General features: G+C 37.8%; 1 protein-coding gene and 1 long non-coding RNA gene across 6 annotated transcripts in view; one reads left to right on the forward strand and one right to left on the reverse strand.

Moving 5' to 3' along the window:
• LOC122620870 (unconventional myosin-VIIa) overlaps nt 1-21,015 on the forward strand; it is a 1,106,244-nt gene that overhangs the window by 764,392 nt on the left and 320,837 nt on the right. The gene's annotated exons all lie outside the window — the stretch shown is intronic.
• LOC122620878 lies at nt 19,281-20,423 on the reverse strand. The gene is made up of 3 exons (XR_006326161.1): nt 20,252-20,423; nt 19,584-20,116; nt 19,281-19,420 (listed from the first exon to the last, which is right to left on the reverse strand). It is a non-coding gene; the product is annotated as an uncharacterized LOC122620878 (long non-coding RNA).

The following is a 21,015-nucleotide window of genomic DNA, read 5'->3' on the forward strand; positions in this document are numbered from 1 at the left end:
TCTGTGCGACATATGCGAAATCTTCCTTTTTAAGACGGTAGATCCAACTTCTACCCATACTGCTTCATTTGTGTATACTGCCGGGATAATCACGTTATTTGGGCGCCGGATGTAACGAACTGATGTTGTTTGTCTGCTCGCTACGGAATACGTGCGGCTAGCTCAGTAGATTTTATGCGTTCGTCCCACCAAATTTATAATATAACGTGTTCACCCGGTTACCAGTGATAACACTTGCAGATTTGTCTCTTGGGTCTTTATTCGTACTTAGTTTTACAATGCAATCTGATTATACAGACGTCTTTGCTCTCCCGTCGAAGTGCGTAGTGACTTGTCCAGCGGCCTCGTTCCTCTGTCTCGCCGCTCTCGTCTTCCTGAGTGGCGCGGACCTACGTTGTTGGGCGCTCGTCACTTGGGCTGAGAATTGTTGTCGTACGCAGACTCACGGAAGCTAACGGCTGCGATCCCCAAGGCAAACGACTGTGGAACAGCAACACGCCAACACCACGCGGTCTCCTACACAGTCCACCCGGTCTACACCACAATCCCTGCCGCTTTTCCGGTACCCTCCTTGGTTTGGCCACCGGGCTACCCGTGCTTCGTCGTATCGGAACTCAGCTACCTGCGTTTCAATTCGGAGACTTTCCTTGTCCGAATACCATGGCTGTAGCTCCTCTGCTGACTTCGTTCTTCACGCTGTTGTCTGGTATACTTGTACTCCTTGACTGTCCAGCTTCCAGCGTTCGGCCCGCTTATATAGGCCTTCTTTAACGGTTCATCTCTCTGGTCTCCAGTCTCCGGATCCAAAATCCACGATTTTACCGTTGGCCCGGTCCAAAGTCCAGCCTGTACCGTTACTCTCCTTCTAACCTTCTGACTTCAGGCTCAGAGTCTCCAAACTCTCTTTCTCCAGGCTCAGAGTCTCTAAACTCTCTTCTCTCAGAGTCTCCAAACTCTTTTTCTCCAGTTCAGCACTGCCGTTACTACGCGTTGATTTGTTGCGTAACTGGCAACGGCAGGCCCTCCTCATGCGATCACTATCCGCACTTGTGCGGAGTTTTAACTCCTCACAGGGTGTTTCTTCGCCACTAGGTGTAGAGAGATGCTCCTTGGACACTAGGTGGGGCACTCCTATGGGAGCGCGTTGATCAAGTTATTCCTATGGCACGAGAAGGTACTCCCAGGGACACTTGTTTTATGTACGCGCCCCAAAGGGCTCCTGCTTAGCTATTGCTTGCTTTGTCTTGCCTGAGAGGGAACAAAAAATGGATTAGAACTTGGGAAAAAGCGTAAACTTAGCACACATTGCATACCTGGCCGATCTTTGAACCGCAAAGAAAATAAAAAGATGAAAGGGAAAGAGAAAAAAGGGGGGAACAGTTTGCTCTTGTTAAAGTCGCAGCTGTTCAAAGGCCAAATCCGCTAACGGCCTTTTTTATTTTGCAGCCTCACACAGTGGTGTGATTAATAGTTTTATTTTATTGCCTGAGTTTGCTATTTCCTTTGTTTGTTATTTTCCTTTCGTTTCCTTTTTTATCTACCTATATATATAAAAAATTGAGAACAAGTTTGGTGAATGATTACAACTCCAGAACGCATGAGCCGATTTCAACGGTTTTGCATTCGTTGGAAAGGTCTCGGGCTCCGCTAGGACAAGAGCAAAATTCTGGAAAAAGTCAAAAGAAAAGCGGGAAAACCGCTATTTACATGCAGCGCCATTTTTCTTCTCTGCTCAATTCGTTTTATTTAATTTATGAGACAAACTTTATTTGGTTCATAAATAAATTGTAAATTGTAACAAATGCCTGCTTGTTATACCCGTTACTCGTAGAGTAAAAGGGTATACTAGATTCGTTGAAAAGTATGTAACAGGCAGAAGGAAGCGTTTCCGACCATATAAAGTATATATATTCTTGATCAGGATCAATAGCCGAGTCGATCTGACCATGTCCGTCTGTCCGTCCGTCTGTCTGTCCGTCTGTCTGTCCGTCTGTCTGTCCGTCTGTCCGTCTGTCTGTCCGTCCGTATGAACGTCGAGATCTCAGGAACTATAAAAGCTAGAAAGTTGAGAATAAGCATACAGACTCCAGAGACATAGACGCAGCGGAAGTTTGTCGATTCATGTTGCCACGCCCACTCCAAAGCCCACAAACCGCCCAAAACTGCCACGCCCACACTTTTGAAAAATATTTTGATATTTTTTCATTTTCTTATTAGTATTGTAAATTTCTATTGATCTGCAGAAAAACTTTTTGCCACGCCCACCCTAACGCCCGCAAACCGCCCAAAACTGCCACGCCCATACCTTTGAAAAATGTTGTGCATTTTTTTCACATTTTTGTTCGTCTTGTAAATTTAACTCTCTATACCAAAAAACTTTTTGCCACGCCCACTCTAATGCCCACAAACCGCCAAAAACGGTGGTTGCAATTTCTCTTCGCACTTTTACCAGCTGAGTAACGGGTATCAGATAGTCGGGGAACCCGACTATAGCGTTCTATCTTGTTTTTGAGGTGGTAAGTTGAACTGTGTTAATTATGTGTACCGTGCATTTGAGGTTAAACTCACCACTTCCACCTTCGACTTCCACATCCTCCTTCTTCTTCATCAAATAGAAGATACACGAGCCGAACGCAATAAAGCAAGAAGACTAAAGCATCAACAATCACGCAGGTTTTCAGAAAAAGGAGGAGGAGGAAGACGAAGAAGAAAAAGGTTGAGGAAGAAGAAACAGGATGAAACAAATGGCATGTGCTGTGCTAACGGCAAAGTAAATTTAACTCTCTATACCAAAAAACTTTTTGCCACGCCCACTCTAACGCCCACAAACCGCCAAAAACGGTGGTTGTAATTTCTCTTCGCACTTTTACCAGCTGAGTAACGGGTATCAGATAGTCGGGGAACCCGACTATAGCGTTCTATCTTGTTTTTGAGGTGGTAAGTTGAACTGTGTTAATTATGTGTACCGTGCATTTGAGGTTAAACTCACCACTTCCACCTTCGACTTCCACATCCTCCTTCTTCTTCATCAAATAGAAGATACACGAGCCGAACGCAATAAAGCAAGAAGACTAAAGCATCAACAATCACGCAGGTTTTCAGAAAAAGGAGGAGGAGGAAGACGAAGAAGAAAAAGGTTGAGGAAGAAGAAAGAGGATGAAACAAATGGCATGTGCTGTGCTAACGGCAAAGTGAAATTGCCAACATTTGAATCTCCACCAGATCCACTACGTTCGCTGATTTTTGAAATGGTATCAACGTCGACCCATTTTTATACCCGTTACTCGTAGAGTAAAAGGGTATACTAGATTCGTTGAAAAGTATGTAACAGGCAGAAGGAAGCGTTTCCGACCATATAAAGTATATATATTCTTGATCAGGATCAATAGCCGAGTCGATATGGCCATGTCCGTCTGTCCGTATGAACGTCGAGATCTCAGGAACTACAAAAGGTAGAAAGTTGAGTCTAAGCATACCGACTTCAGAGACATAGACGCAGCGCAAGTTTGTCGATTCATGTTGCCACGCCCACTCTAACGCCCACAAACCGCCCAAAACTGCCACGCCCACACTTTTAAAAAATGTTTTGATATTTTTCCATTTTTGTATTAGTCATGTAAATTTCTAACGATTTGCCAAAAAACTTTTTGCCACGCCCACTCTAACGCCTACAAACTGCCCAAAGCTGCCACGCCCACACTTTTGAAAAATGTTTTGATATTTTTTCATTTTTGTATAAGTCTTGTAAATTTCTATCGATTTGCCAAAAAACTTTTTGCCACGCCCACGCTAACGCCCACAAACCGCCAAAAAACTGTCAGTGTTAAAGACTCTCCTTCGCACTTCCACTAACTAGCTGAGTAACGGGTATCAGATAGTCGGGGAACTCGACTATAGCGTTCTCTCTTGTTTGTCTTATATTCAAGAATACAATGCATCATTTCAAATGACTTCTTTTGGTGCGACAAAAATTGTAAGAGACAATTTTATGCCGACGTTCAAGGTGATTAGTTCTTCTTCCTTCTTCTTCTTCATCCTCCTTCTTCTTCTTCATCCTCCTTCTTCCTTCTTCTTTCTCCTCCTTCTTCTTCTTCCTTCTGCGTCTTACATATTACAGATTCAGGGTCATTATTACAATATCCTAATACCGCGTATTCCATTGATACCAGACATGCCGTTTGAATTTAAGCGACTGCAATTCCCAGTGCGTTTATCATTTGCCATGTCCATCAATAAGGCACAAGGACAAACGCTTCAAGTATGCGGGTTGAATTTGGAAGAGCCGTGTTTTTCTCATGGGCAGCTATACGTAGCCTGTTCAAGAGTTGGCATTCCAAACTCTTTATTTGTATTCGCTCCAAATGGACAAGTTTATCCAAATGTTTTGTATTGAAAATAACAATTTTCAAATAAAATAAATGACTTTCATATAACAAATTCTAGGAATTTTTCATTGAATTTTAAGACTGAATGCGGCGAAGCGCATAGGGCCCACTAGTATATATATATATTTGGTTAGGAATTTTTCCCTTCACGTGGTTGCAAAAATTTCCTAATTGCGAGACGTCTCTTCTCTTTGGCACTATGAAGTGAAAAGATCGTACCGAACAATTTTGAGGCTAGAACACTGGTAGACTGTGGTCACTGTTCCGTCAGATGATATCGAACAGCAACTCAAGATCAGCTGATTCATTTTTGTTTTATCCTACTAAGGCGAAGACAGTCTTTTATCTGATCTCACAACCTCTTATCCGATGCAATAACTTGCGATTTAAAACAATTTTTTTTTTACAAAACTGTTCCTTACTTTCGGATACTTGAATAATTCAAAAATGGGCTGCATTGTTTTAGCTGGTTTCCAAAAAAAAAGTATCTTCAGGCGCCGCAACAAAGCCCACCCGGTTGAATCTGACTAGGGTATAGTCAGTATAGGTATCCAAGATACCCTAGACAGATACCCCCTAAAACACTATCACTGTCGAATATCCTTGGCGTGATAATTATCCAGCGGTCGGCCTTGCATGTCTTTTAGCTACTACAAGCCGCATTTCCGGACCAAATTTAGCGCTGTAAAATTGCGTCTGAACCATTTCAGACCATCATTGTGATTATGAGCATTTTGCATACACTTTTTAGCTTCAGCTCGAACTATCTCGAATGAGTCCGGCCGATCGAACACTAATAAACGGTCTTCTAGCACGTTGAGTTTCCTCAAAAGAGAGTAAGTGTTGCCAAAGGTCACCATATGCTGACCGAAAATCATAAAATACGGAGTCGTACCTATACTCGAGTGTTTCGAGGAACGCAAAGAGCAACAAATTTTTTTCAAATTTTCGTTCCAGTTTTTTTGGTCGGGATGCACATATGCTCGAATGGCTGAAAGCACAGATCGATTCACTCGCTCGGAGGTATTCGGTTGAGGTGAATGAACGACCGTCAACGTATGTGTTGTATCATATCGCTTCATGAGCTTTTGAAACGCCTCGGACCGGAACTGCGAACCGTTATCCGAAATCACTGTTTCCGGCACGCCAAATGTCATAAAAGGCTCGCCTTCAAAGTACTTTATCACAACTTCGGCTTTAATTTTTTGCACGGGCTTTAAAAAAACAAACTTTGTAAAATGGTCTAAAACAACGGAAATGCCGATATTCCCACTTCTTGAGCGCAGATAGGGGCCGAGAAAATCAACGAATAGGCACTGCAAAACTCGATAAGTTTCAACAGCTTTTCCCATAGGTGGTCGCAACACATGATTGGGAGTCTTGGTTGATTTGCAGACCTGACAAGCATTAATATATGCCTTAATATCGTAAAGTAAATTAGCCCAAAAGTAATATCGTCTCACTCGCTCAATAGTTTTGTTTATGCCTCCGTGATATGCCATAGGACTATTATGTTCTCGTGATATTACTAGTGATACCAATTCTTTGGAGACCCAAAGCTGCCACGCATATTCATTGTGTGTTCGCTCGGCCTTTAGGTCGGGAAAGTTGGCGTTGTTGGCTTGCACTTTACTGACCCACTCCTTATATTCGGTGGATTTGAAGTGCTCATAATTAAGGTCAATAAGCAAACCTTCTTCGATATCAATTGCTGCCACTTCGTCTTCATTTACTCGCGACAAAAAATCTGGCACAACGTTAAGCGAACCTTTTCTGTACTTAATCTCGAATTTAAATCTTTGCAGAGCTAAAGCCCACCGAGCCAAACGAGAATTGAGGTTGTGGTTGGACATTACCCATTTTAAAGATGCGTGAGCTCTGATATGTTTTAGAGCTTCAATTGCTGCTAGACGTTCTTGCTCAGTGACAGTATAATTTCGCTCCGATTTGTTGAGCTTCTTAGAAATAAAGGCTACTGGTCTCTCATCTCCCTCTTCCGAAGTTTGAGTTAACACTGCTCCTTCTCCAGTTTTGCTTGCGTCGCAATGTGAAATCGAGGCAACACAATACGGGAGCCTTAGTGAGGTAAGATTTTAGTTCTTCGAATGCTTTTATAGCAGTCTCAGTAAGAGAAGATCTTCTATTGGTGGTCATGATTTCGGTCAAAGGGGAAGCCAGAGTTGCACAGTTAGGTAACTTGCGGTACCACCCACACATTCCCATTAATCTTCTTAAACTGCGAAGAGTTTAAGGAATAGGAAATTTCGTGATAGCCGACACCTTCTCAGGACCTGCGCGAATTCCACCCTCTCCAATAATGTGACCTAAATAACTTACACGACGCATGCAGAAATGACTTTTGCCAATATTGATTGAAGCGCAATCTCTCTGAGGACTTCAATATGCCCCTCAAAACTGCAAGGAACTACGATAAACCTCCTATAACGTCAAAGCTCAACATCCTGTCAATTTCGGCGTACATTTCCATCTCTACAGCTGGAGAAACCGGAAAATGTCTTGTTTAGCGTTGCCTCTGTCGATTGAATCTATTATCAGGTTAGTTTTTCCTAACCCTTCTTCAGCAAATGAGGGAAAACACCTGATCATAAGATTTAGCTTCGACTGTTGATCTTGTGTTAAAGCGTGTTCTTTGACCTCAGGATTTGGAATGTTTTTCTCTTTGGAATTCAACTCGGCTATTTCTAGTTCTTTGGAGAATATCCTAAAAAGCCTCCAAAAATCCATGCCAAGATACAGTTCCTGTTGCAACGATGGGACTATGTATAAGTCCAGAGACTTTTCTTCGGATCGATATCCTACATTTAATTTAAATTTTCCTATTATACGCTGTGACCTGCCATCAGCCATAGAAGCAGTTGCTTTTATAGACTTGTAAACCACGTCTCCGTTGAGGACTTCCGCGGTCAAAGTAACTCATATGCAGCTTATTGACGCTCCTGAGCCTAGCAGTCCATACACCGTTCAATTCAGCAGCCGAATTGGAAAATAAAGACGAGGATCTGTAGGTGAGGCGGGAATTGCGCAAATGTGGCTTAATGCAATCTGGCACTCTTTAACGCGTTTTTTTTTGCTATTCCTTTGGTATTCCTCTCGGGAACTTAGGGCTTATACGAGAGCCTATTTCTCGTATTTGTTTCGGTAATCGTTTTTAAGTTTTTCGACCGATCTGGTGATTGGCCAGATGCGGCTTATCCCAGTGGTGGGGCTGCCACCTAACGACATCGGGGAGTGGCGAACAATCTGGTAACGCGTCAGGCCCTGCTGGGTGTGGTTGCTGTTCGCAGAACACAGGGTGCGCTTGATAACTATGTGGGGGGACCCCGCTTTACTCCATATTGCGTGAAGAGGGGGTGAGGCGGTGGGGCAAGAGGAAGTTGCCGAAGAATGTTGCATTAGGCATTTTGGATGGTTTTGCTTTCTAAAAACTAGAAAAGTCATTTTTTGGTAGGAAAGATGTGTGGCCATGCTCCCGTCATGGGTGGGGTTTGAACCCACGACCACGTGTTTGACAGGTAGTTGCGCTATTCACTACACTACGAGGCCCTCACCTTTACCGCGTTTATAAAAGCTTTTTATCCAAATGCAACTTCTAAACGGCGAACGCCGTAATAAGGAAGTAGAAACACTTTCGAGAGAATACATATCCGGTAAATTGCCAATTTTCCCATGAAGGAGAGTTGAGTGTGCTGATGTATCTCAAAGTACATCGATCCTTAATCTATCATCGTTCCGTGATTGCGCTGCGCACTCAAAGCCTTCGGTTTGGGTGGGGAATTCTGCGTGCGGCCTTTTCAGTTTTTTGAATACCTACTGCAGTCTGCCTTGTAGGTGTTGTTTGCACCACACCCGTAACAAAAGACACGTCTTTAAGCTAAACAATCCTGATACCTATGTCCGTCTTGGTTGCAGTTCCAACAAATTAAAGTAAACGTTTCTACTTCGATTACACGTGTCTGAATCCGATTCTTCTTCTTCTTCTGTGTTTTCCTTTAAAAGTTCAGAAACTTCTCGTCGATAAGTTGTCCCTTTAACATGTCCTTGCAAACGCTTCACATCTTCTAAAAAGATCTCTCGTCTTCGACAAATGTCTCTCAATTCTGATACCGTTTTTATTTCAATGTTTAATAATTCATGCCTTATCTCGGGTCGCAGATTGGTTTTGAGAAGACGTACTATTTTCGGCGGTGACAAAGGATTCTCCAGTTGGTCTAACAGCACAGATATGCTATCAAAGAAGTAGTCTGCTTCATCCCTTTCCTGACGAAATTGCAATCTCAAAGCTACACACAACTGATTTCATTGGATCTCATTTACCGACTTGTGATAACGCCAATAAAATTCATTGGCATTGCCTTCAAAGAGAACACTGGCGTTTTTACATAACACAGACAAATTTCCCTCCAATGTCTGTACTTACCGTACTTACCGTGCTTCTACTCTGTATATAAAATTATCGACTGATAAAAAGCCTGTTCCCGAAAACTTTAGTTTCCATCCGTTAAGAATATGGACAACTTTGTCGGGACGATTTAGCAGATCGGTATTGTGGGATCTATTCGAAAAGAGCGATCCCGCGTTTTGGATTTGTCGGTGTTCTATTCCTGAGACGGAACCTACTTCATGTGAAGAGTTTTCTATCGGGGTTTGTGCTCGTGTACTATTTGAATTCGACTGAGGAGGTGAAATCATGAGTCTTTGCATGGTGTCCATGACTGAATTCTGTATAAGTTGACTCATTTTCTCAGACAGACTTGTTAGACGCCTGCGCTTCATTGTAATTAAAGCGATAGCATTCATGGCCTCACCAGGATTTATGGCAGTTTCGATTGTAGGCAAACAGACGGCATTACATCTTGGACATTTGTTGTCACTTTTAAAATGCGCTGCAAAACATTTCCTATGAAAATTGTGAATGCACGATGTTTTATAGATTTCAGCAACTGAATTAATATATATTTCACATAATGAACGCACTAACATTGACTGTGCGTCAGCACCAGTTTTCTCGGGAAATCGAAAAATAAATTGTTTAAAATAAAATTAACAGAGGTATTTCTCAAAAATCAATTTACTATCAACAGTAATTTAACGTTTTCTTTAATGCTGTTAATTATTAACGATAAAATTGTATATAAAAATTGAACTCTATGCATGACGTTTCGCGCAATGTAGGAGGATTTAATTACCATATATTTTCTTTACCGAGAAATTTTATAGAAAAGACAAAAGACTTCGACCTACGTTCTATTTCTTTGATCGAATTAGGGAAATAGTTATGAATGCGCGGACAGTGGACTTTCGTAAACGTACCCATTTGTATTCCAGCTTGCTACATAACTAAGACAGGCTTAAAAAAAAACAAGAGAGAACGCTATAGTCGAGTTCCCCGACTATCTGATACCCGTTACTCAGATGGTGAAAGTGCGCAGGACACACAACACTCACAGTTTTTGCGGTTTGTGGGCGTTAAAGTGGGCGTGACAAAAAGTTTTTTGGCAAATCGATAGAATTTTACAAGACTAATACAAAAATGAAAAAATATCAAAACATTTTTCAAAAGTGTGGGCGTGGCAGCTTATGGCGGTTTGTGGGCGTTAGGGTGGGCGTGGCAAATATTTTTTTGGCAAACCGATAGAAATTAAGGAGACTAACACAAAAATGAAAAAATATCGAAACATTTTTCAAAAGTGTGGGCGTGGCAGTTTTAGGCGGTTTGAGGGCGTTAGAGTGGGCGTGGCAACATGAATCGACAAACTTGCGCTGCTTCTATGTCTCTGGAGTCTGCATGCTGAATCTCAACTTTATAGCGTTTGTAGTGAGATCTCGACGTTCATACGGACGGACAGACGGACAGACGGACGGACAGACGGACATGGCCAGATCGACTCGGCTATTGATCCGGATCAAGAATATATATACTTTATATGGTCGGAAACGCTTCCTTCTGCCTGTTACATACTTTTCAACGAATCTAGTATACCCTTTTACTCTACGAGTAACGGGTATAAAAATTGAACGCGGATAGAGCAATCCTTGCAAACAATACAATTATGTTCCAGCGCTCGAATTTTCAATCTTTTAATTCAAGTAAGGGGCAGATTCACTAACAATTTGTGTGGTATCTCAATTGGGACAAAATGTCAACCAGAGTTTGACTTTCTATTCTATTTCCGCTAATTGAATGATACCTGACCACCAAAGCATGGTAGAGTAAATTTTTGCCTTAAACATTTTAACTAAATGCTGCTCTTACTGTATTCCAACGCAAAAGAGAATAATTAAGCAAAAATTTTAAATCGGGAATTAAAACCTGAAAAAAAAAAAAAAGTATACGAAAGAATATTTTTGAATCTTTTATTAATGAGTTCCAATGAATAAGTACTTTATTCAATGAGGCCCATACGTTGGGCACCACTTTTCTTTATAATAATAATAAGTTAACAGTTAATACTGTAACGTGCAACGTTACACGTTTTGTCGGACGATCTGAGCTTGCGGGGCACGTTTTATTTTCCGGCTTCTAGCTCGTCGGCTTTGGGGGTGGTGGTCTTGATTGGCCAGATCGTATTCCCGCTACACTAACTTATTATTATCAAGAAAAGTAATAACCGTGCTGCGACATTCAGAAAGCTAGTAAAGAAGAGCTTCACAATTGATTCAAAAAATAGAAGAGACAGTGTTAAGGATCGAAAAACGGAAAATATAATGGCAAATGCGAAACCACAGGTGTTGTTGTGGTCGCATGTGCCCACCCTACCTATGGTCACCCACCTGAGAGCATAGCTTTGGTGACCCCTTTGTCCCCTACAACTGCGGAATCATTAGCATGAGTTCAATTGCTAGAAACTTCTCATCCCAGATTCGGTGCAGTGTAGGAGCACAAGGAATCATCCATCAGAGTAGGGCTACGGAATAGAGGACACACCTAAAAAAAATTCTAAAATTGGGAGCAAGATATATGGCGAGTAAGAAAAATGTACTATATGCATTTGTAATATGTAGATGTTTTCATTAATGTGGCATTAAAATTTATACATGGGCGTGCGTATAACAAAAATTAATTCATTCTATATGTAGGGAGTATGTAAAATGACTAAAGAGTTTCGCTTGCATAGCATGCAAGACTAGGTTTAAAAACAAATATAATAAAAAAAAATTTTCAATATAAAAGTGTTAGTTGCTAGCCATATGCTGCTAAACCTCGAACAGATCAAGATAGAGCTTCATATCATTGCATTAATTATATCTTTTCATTTTTTTCTTTGCTTTAAGATACATTCATATACATTTTAATTTGGTAGTTCATGTGGTTTTATAAAGAAATAAAAATGTATAAGTGAATTATGCAAGTTATCCAACCCGTAAACATAGCACTCTATCCCAGTTTATAAACAAATTTTAAATTTCAATCTAGGCGGCATTTCCTTTGTTTTTATTCTGTCATTGCCTTTGCCAGCGCTTAGCTACCCGCTAAGATAAATAATCAAACTCCAAAAAAATACAGCTTCCGCTTGGAGACCAAACCATGGTAAACTTATTGCGCTTCAATCAAACTGCATCGGTCAGCATAATTGACTTTCACAATGCAAAGAAATAATTTCAGCATCAAGCTTTTATTCTAAACATAATTGAAAGTTCAAGAAGTTTTCCAAAGAAAAGCTTCTGGCCGAGGTTGATTGGATCAGGATTTAGAATCTAAAAGTCAGTCTCTTTCGGGATCGGATTGAGAACGATCGAAGATAAAATCTGATAATAGTGTCTTGTAATATTGTTTAAGTGAAAAAGTTTATCACCAATAAATTTATTAAAATGGAAATTGGAAAATTATTAATTGGAAATTAATTAATGCAATAATCCAATTAACAAGTTAAAAAAAAAAGGGTGGACTGAATACTTAATACAAATTACAAGATCACGATACTAAACAGAACTCAACAAAAACAGAACTCATCAACAAACTCAAGTGAAACCAAACTAAAAACTATAACCAAAATATTCCAAAAATATAATAAAAAATCAACACGAAGAAGAAAGGAAGAGCAGAGAGCCATCCCCCGCCACAGCTGATTACAAAAATTTTTTAAGGAAGACCCCAACAGAAAATAATCAGGACAACTAAACTGAAGGCAGAATACAACAAAAAGTATCGTGAGCAGAATAAAATAATATTAAGTCTTTAAAAAAATTAATAAAACAAGATCAGGATATAAGGAATACTATAAAGTCTAAAAAAATTTAAAATCTTTTTAAACCATTAATATAAGAAAACAATCTGGAAAATGTAATAAAAAGTTTTGAAGATTTTAATTTAACAATGGCAACCGGAGGTTCAGCACCAATCCTCTCTGCGGGCGGGATATCTAACGCCAGCAATCTGACGATGGAATTAATTAACCGATTAATAAGTGTACAATTGAGTGAAGTGACCAGAAAAATTGAAGGAATAGAAGGGCAGATAATCGCAAGCAAAAATGTATTGGAAGATTATAAAATCCAAACAATCGACCCAACTATAAAATGTGAAACTACCCTACAGGTTGTTAAATCGTAACCAAAGTTCACAGGAGAAATAACCCAATATGTAGGCTGGAGAGAAGCGGCAGAAACTGCCATGTGTCTATACAAAATTCGAAGCGAACAATATTTTATCGCTTTAACAATTCTACGTAATAAAATCATGGGAGCAGCACATGATGCTCCAACTAACCATGGTACAGTTTTAAACTTTCAAGCAATTCTTTCCAGATTGGATTTTATTTATAACGATAAAAGACCAATCCACATTCTCGAATCAGAATTAAGCATCCTTAGGCAGGGACGTATGACCATTACAGAATTCTACAACGAGGTAAACAAGAAAAGGACATTACTGATAGATAAAACCATAATGACATATGGAAAAGACAGCGAAATAACCAAAGAAACAAATAAAACAATTAGGAGCAACGCCCTTAGAATTTTTATTTCTGGATTGAACGGTTCAATCTCAGAAACACTATTTTTACTAAACCCACCAGACTTCCCAAATGCTTTGGCAAAGTGTCAAGAATTAGAGTCTAACAACTTTCGTGCCCAATTTGCAAATAGGTATTTTGGATTTAGGAATGAAAATAATGGTCAGGGAAATAACTTAAGATTTAATACAGTAAATTCCAGACAGAATAATAATAATAATTACAGAATGAATAATAATTGGAATAACAACCAGAATAATAATTGGCCGCAAAACGGGATCTTTGGGCAAAATAATAATTGGAATTCAAATAACAATTCTAAGGTACAACTCCCACCAGAACCAATGGAAGTCGAAAGTTTCATAAAGTATCAAAATCGTCCGAATAATAATTACTATCGTCCGAGTAATAATTACAACAGGGGGTATAATAATAACAGACAGAATTATAATAATTTGGCACAAAGATATAATTATAATCAAAACCAAGCACAAAAAATTGAACCACAAATCCCATTAAAAAGGGAAGCAACTGGGACAGTAAGTCAACCAGCCCAGAAAGGTATGAGAATAAATAACATTGATGAGGATCATTTCTTAAATCAAAGTCCTACAGGGGAATGCCTCATATAACAAGAATAGACCGAAATACAAAAAAACAACTAAAAATATGAATTGACACAGAAGCCTCTTCTTGCTATATCAAAAAGGGAATTTATAAAAATAAAAAAAAATTACCAATTTACAAGAGAGTATCAACAGTTCATGGATACTCAATTATAAAATATTACCATATACTAACAATATTTGAACCGAAACATATATTTTATGAAATAGAAGGTTTAGAATCCGACATTAATTGGGTACAATCTATTAAGGAAAATTGGAGCTAAAATAGTTGTAGAAAAAGGTATTCTGGAATATAATGGAAAAAAGGAAAAACTAGAATGTTATAACAATGAAGAGAAAAACGATTTGTGTTTAATTGGAGAAAATAATTCCTTTTCATTAAAGGAATATATTATAAAAAAATACTTTAGCAATCAAATAGAATATAAAACTGAATCAGTTATTGCAGAAAGAAGTAATTATAGCTGGAGATCTTATAATCTCGAGCACGCCGACAATGGTAATTCCGTCAAATTACAATTGAAAAGTTTGGGATCGAAAAATCCTGAACATGCCGACGATTTTAATTCCGTCAAATTACAATTGAAAAGTTTGGGATCAAAAAATCCTGAACACGCCGACGATGTTATTTCCGTCAAATTACAATCGAAAAGCTTAGGATTAAAAAATCCTGATCACTCCGACGTTAAATTATCCGTCAACAATAAAACTAATAGTTCGGGATCCACAAATCCTGAACACGCCGTCGTTGTATTTTCCGACAAAGAAAAAATTCATAATCTAATAATAATTTCAAATCAATTAAAAGATTTCGAACGCTGACGCATTGAAAAGGAGCATTCTAAAATAAATATGCAAATCCCTTTTCGAACCGATATTCGAGGAGAAATAAATACTGACAATGACAGGGCAATTTATAGCAAACAATATCCTTATGCTATGCCAGTCTCAGATTTCGTTAATAATGATATCGATAGAATGTTAAAAGAACAAATAATAAGACCTTGTAGAAGCCCCTATAATTCACCAGTCTTAGTAGTACCCAAAAAGGGTCAAAACGAAGATGGAACTCTAAAACATCGACTAGTTATCGACTATAAAAAATTAAACGAAAGCACAATATCGGACAGATACCCGATGCAAGACCCGTCTGTAATACTATCTAACTTAGGAAAGTAAAAATATTTCTCAACAATTGATTTGGAATCAGGATTCAACCAAATTTTAATGAAAGAGATATTGAAAAAACTGGCTTTTCTATTAATAATGGGAAATTTGAATTCTTACGTATGCCATTTGGGTTAACAAACGCCCCTAGAATATTTCAAAGAGCAATGGACGATTTATTAAGAGAACAAGTCGGAAAAACTTGTCATGTTTATATGGATGACATAATAATCTTTTCAAATACAATTGAACAACACTATACTGATCTAATGCAAATAATTAATATTTTACAGCTAGCAACTAAGAAAATTTCTCTTGAAAAATCTAAATTCTTTAAATTAGAAACAGTATTTCTTGGTTATATTGTTTCTCACAATGTAATTAAAACGGGTCCTGAAAAAATTTCTACAATTATGAAGTATCCGATTCCAAAAAAAAATTAGAACTTCGAAGTTTCCTAGGACTCACTGTATATTACCGAACATTTGTCCGAAACTATGCAAACATTGGCAAGCCCTTAACCAAATATAATACTTAGGAGGAGATAAAAAAATTACAATACAGTTAGATGATCCAGCTGTAAAAGCTTTTAACGAACTTAAAGATAATTTAATAGCACAAGTGCAATTAGTCCAACCAGATTATAAAAAAAACAACAGACGCATCATATGTAGCTATCGGAGCGGTATTATCACAGGATAATAACCCAATTACTTTCATATCCAAAACTTTAAATAAAACCGAACAACTTTACGCCACAAATAAAAAAGAATTGTTAGCCATAGTTTGGGCTCTTAAAAATCTTAGAAATTATTTATATGGAGTAATCGGTATAGAAATACAAACAGACCATCAATCTTTATCTTTTACAATCTCGGATAAAAACCCGAACGTAGAAATGAAAAGATGGTATTCTTTCATAGAAAGTTTCACCCCAAAAATAATATATAAACCCGGAACCACAAATGTCGTCGCTGACGCATTATCTCGAATAAAATTAAATAATATTACAGACAGCGATATAGAACAATCAAGCTCAGATCAAAATACACAGCATTCTGCCGAAAGTAGTTTTGAAAATGTAATACAAGAGACCCGTAAACCGTTAAATAAGTATCAACAACCACTGTTATTAACAACGGGGAGGTATGCAATACATGAGTCATTGAGAGTTTTTGACAAGACACGACATATAGTCGAATATGATACGCCAGAAAATGTAATAACAATATTAAGAGAATATCTACCACCAAACATAACGGTAGGAATTCCACTTTAGAAGATCTTTATCATATTCAATTACCTTAAAAAAATTATTTTACTAACAAATTTCTTTTTACTAAAATATTTCTACTATATTTTCAAGACATGGAAAATAATGAAGATAAGGCGATTATAATAGAAGAAACACATTGTCGAGGAGGAAAATTACAAACAAATCAATAGATTATATTTTTGGCCAAATTTACTTACCAAATTAAGGGAATACATAAAAAATTGTACAATTTGTAACGAAAATAAATATAACAGGCATCCAACTAAAGAGGGAGAAAATTTACACATCGATATTTATTACGCGCAGAATCTTATTTTCTTAACTTGTATTGACGCGTATTCAAAATTCCTAATAGTAAAAGAAATTCAAAATAAAGTAAACATCAATTTAAATCCTTTGCACAAATATGTGGTTTAACTCTAAATTTCGCAGACCCCAGACACAGTACCTCGAACGGACAAGTTGAAAGGGCACATTAACATAATTAGCTCGTTGCATAAAGAAAGAATTTAATCTCATTGACTATTCTGAAATAATTATTAGAGCCGCAAAAGAATTCAATCAGAGTATTCATTCTACAACAAACCTAAAACCTTTTGATATTCTCTTTAATAAAATTGAACACAAAAACATTCCAAACATTCTAAAGAACACTTAGGAAAAAATGTTAGAAACACATAATGAAGGTCGTAAAGAAAAAAAAGATCATGTAAGACAAGTTGTTTATGAAAAGAAACATGGGAAAGGAAATAAGCTAAAAACATAATATAAAACAGATTGGTAAGGAAAACCTACCTAACAAAATAGTAATCAATAATAGAATATCAGAGTAGAATATTAAGTTTTAAAAAATATTATATTTCTTTTAAATTTACAGACAATGCATTTCTTGTTACTTCTAATGACATTCGTAATGATAGCCACTTCAGAAATAATTGATTACTCCAATCACGAAACATCAAAAAGGATGTTCTTACTTATGAATCCTATAGCGATTTATTCCACGACACCAATTTATGTTTTTATAAAGAAATAATAACTGTTGAATCACAAAACATAAAGAAAGACACTAACAAAAGATCACAGTGGGAAATCACATACGACTTAGAAGTTATTGAACTAATTTTATTACAGTTAATATCATCTACATAGATCCAAAAGGGGAAATAATGAATTAGGCACCATGCTGGAACTCCGGGTCATGATGACTTCGTCAAAATTCAAAATACAATCAATGACTTAATAGAAAATAATAACAAACAATTTATTATAAATTCATGTATAAAACATGTATTTATTGACCGAGATTTACCATTAAAAAAACATCGCCTAAAACTTTTAACATTTGACCTGCAAAATTTAATCGATACTATCACATTAGCTAAAATTTACTAAAATTTTAAACCTTGAAGAAATAAAAGAAATATTAAGTCACGAATTAAGACCTGTAATCATTGCAGACCTAATGGATATCTCTGTGTTTAAAATCGTATTACATAAAGAACTCTTAATAATTTATGTAAAATACCCTACCCTATAGTTTATAACAGATGCGAAATATACTATGCTAGAGCGATTTCCAAAGGCGATGGAAAACTAGTAATAAGCAATCACGTCGCAAAATGCGACATTACATATTATGAAATGTCTACATTTAAGACCGAACTTTTTAACAATTACTGTACTATAAGTAAGGAAAAAGACCTGTTTTACCAAATTATTAAATGGAGAAAAATCTACTTGTAGGAAAATAAGGGAACAAAATATGGAAATAGATATCATCCAGGACGGTGCCATTTTTATAAATGGTTACAATATTGTTAACAACTCCCACTTAAATGGGTCATTTCTAATAACATTTAACGGAACAACCACAATAAACAACATTTCATATACCAATTTAGAAAGTAAAATTCTTGAATACATAACCACAAACCATTTTACATATTATTAACTATCCGATTACATACTGTATAATGACTCGGAACTCTCTCTTGATAATATAAACATTTTAAATCCCTTCATTAAAATAAGTAATATCTTTTATATTATTAATTTTATTCATTTTGTATTTGATTACAATAGTAAAATTCAGATATTTTTTATTTGTAACCAAACAAAAACGGCCAGAACTAGAAAAACCAAATAATGAGGAAGTATTTTTAACAGAATTAAATGAACTTTTAAACGAAATTCGTAATTAAGCGGGACGCGTCATGTTAGAAAGGGGAGAGTTATCCAACCTGTAAATTAAATTTCAATCTAGGCGGCATTTCCTTTGTCTTTGTTTTTGTCATTGCCTTTGCCAGCGCTTAGCTACCCGCTAAGATAAATAATCAAAATAATCAAAAAAAAAAATACAGCTTCCGCTTGGAGACCATGGTCAACTTCTTGCGCTTCAATCAAACTGCATCGGTCAGCATAATTGAATTTCACAATGCAGAGAAATAATTTCGGCATCAAGCTTTTATTCTAAAATTAATTGAAAGTTCAAGAAGTTTTCCAAAGAAAATTGTTGGTTGAATGTTGAATTTTCAGGTGTTGTGACTAAATTTAACCTCACTCTAGAGAGTACGAAAATTTACTCACGCAAAAATTAAACAGAAAGCCAATCTTTATAAAATTGCCTGAGTTTTTGTACCAAACTCTTCCTTATTTTCGGATACTTGAATAATTCAAAAAGGTGCTGCATACTTCTTGCTGCTTTCCAAAAAAAAATTTATCTTTAGGCGCCGCTACAAAGTCAGCAAACTAATCACCTCACTTAGAAAATCGATTAAAATGACAGAGCTACATTTTCAGCAAAAATATTTATTGATTCTTTTTCTACAAATAATCTAAGTGCCATTCAGTTAGTAGATGTCATAGCGGAGTGGTCCCGTTCAAGAGGGACTACTGCAAAGTTTTGTCCCGACAAGGTTCAGTCGCTTCCAAGAACCCTACATAATTTGAAAACCAACATACAAGAAGAAATCGCCAACATAACACCTGCTATGCTAACAAGAGTCACGACAAACGCCAGAAATCGGTTTACGCTATGTATGGCGAATGGGGGACGTCACCTATTAGATTTCATCTTCAAAAAATTATAAATAAAAACTTTAGACATGTACCAAATTATAAAAATAAATAAATATGTTCCGATGCATACATAAGTTTTTATGCAAATTTTATGCACGCCCAGGTGCCCGGAAGTTGGATGTCGTTGCATTTTTGGAGATTTGAGCGCGGATACGGTTATGATCCTGCTAGATCGCGGTTATTACTGTCTGTGGGCGCTCGAGAAGGTTGGCTTCAAGCTCGTGCAGTACGTTATCCACGTTATACCACGTTAGTTTTCACTTACACTGCAAAAATCACGATTAGATTGGCCGGGATCGGCTTTTGTTGCACTCGCGTTCGGTGGTTAACCAATCTAACTAATTCGCAAGGGCGGCTTGCCTCGCGATCACAGTGTGATACTAGGGATGGAGCCTTGCTGGAGTCTTGCGAGAGGGTAGCCTAGATACCCGTTGTTGCTATTCTTGACAATTATCCTGACGATATCCTGTCTGGGGCTGACTACTGCAGACCTTGATTAATATCCTTGAGGAAGTCCTTGCTACCGTTGAATACTGAAGTCCTTGTTTGGTGTTCTTGAGGATGTCCTTGCTGGCGTGGACTACTGGAGTCCGTGATGGTTACCTAAGAGGATGTCATTGCTGTCATTATATCGATTTATAACCTCGGTTTTACTTGGCGGAATGCTCGCGATCGATTGTTCAGGAAGAGTGCTCCACGTTGAACTTAAATATCGGGGTCAACCCGGCCCGAGCTTACCTCCTTATAAGAGGAAACATTGCTGGTGGCGGTGACGCCGACTGCGGCGCCGTTGTTGACTTGGTACTTTGCTTCGGAGACTCTGCTCTGCCCTCCTATCCCCTTAGCATATCGGAGTGCGTTTTGTTCCGAAAAGAGTAAAAGGGTCTACTAGATTCGTTGAAAAGTATGTAACAGACACGGGGAAGCGTTTCCGATCATACAAAGTATATATTTTTTATCGGGAACAATAGCCGAGTCAATCTGGTCATGTCCGTCTTCCCGTTCGTCTGTCTGTCCGTATGAACGTCGAGATCTCAGGAACTGTAAAAGCTAGAAAGTTAAGATTCAGCGTGTAGACTCCAGAGACATAGACGCAGGGCATGTTGCCACGTCCACTCTAACGCCCACAAACCGCCAAAAACTGCCACGCCCACACTTTAGAAAAATACGTTGATATTTTTTCATTTAGTTGTTAGTCTTGTAAATTTCTATCGAAATGCCCAAAAAACTTTTTGCAACGCCTACCCTAACGCCCAAAGAAATGTTTTGATATTTTTTTCACATTTTTGTTAGTCTGGTAAATTTTTCTCGATTTGTCAAAAACACTTTTCCACGCCACTCTTAAGCACACTCTAACGCCCACAAGCTGCCAAAGACTTTCAGTGCTAAAAATTCTCCTTCGCACTTCCACTAGGTGAGTAAAGGGTATTAGATAGTCGGTGAACTCGACTATACCGTTCTCTCTTGTTCCTCCTTGGTACGTCCGCCTATGGGCTCTGCCG

Source organism: Drosophila teissieri, chromosome 3R (assembly GCF_016746235.2).
Source record: "Drosophila teissieri strain GT53w chromosome 3R, Prin_Dtei_1.1, whole genome shotgun sequence".
NCBI classification, from domain to species: domain Eukaryota; kingdom Metazoa; phylum Arthropoda; class Insecta; order Diptera; family Drosophilidae; genus Drosophila; species Drosophila teissieri.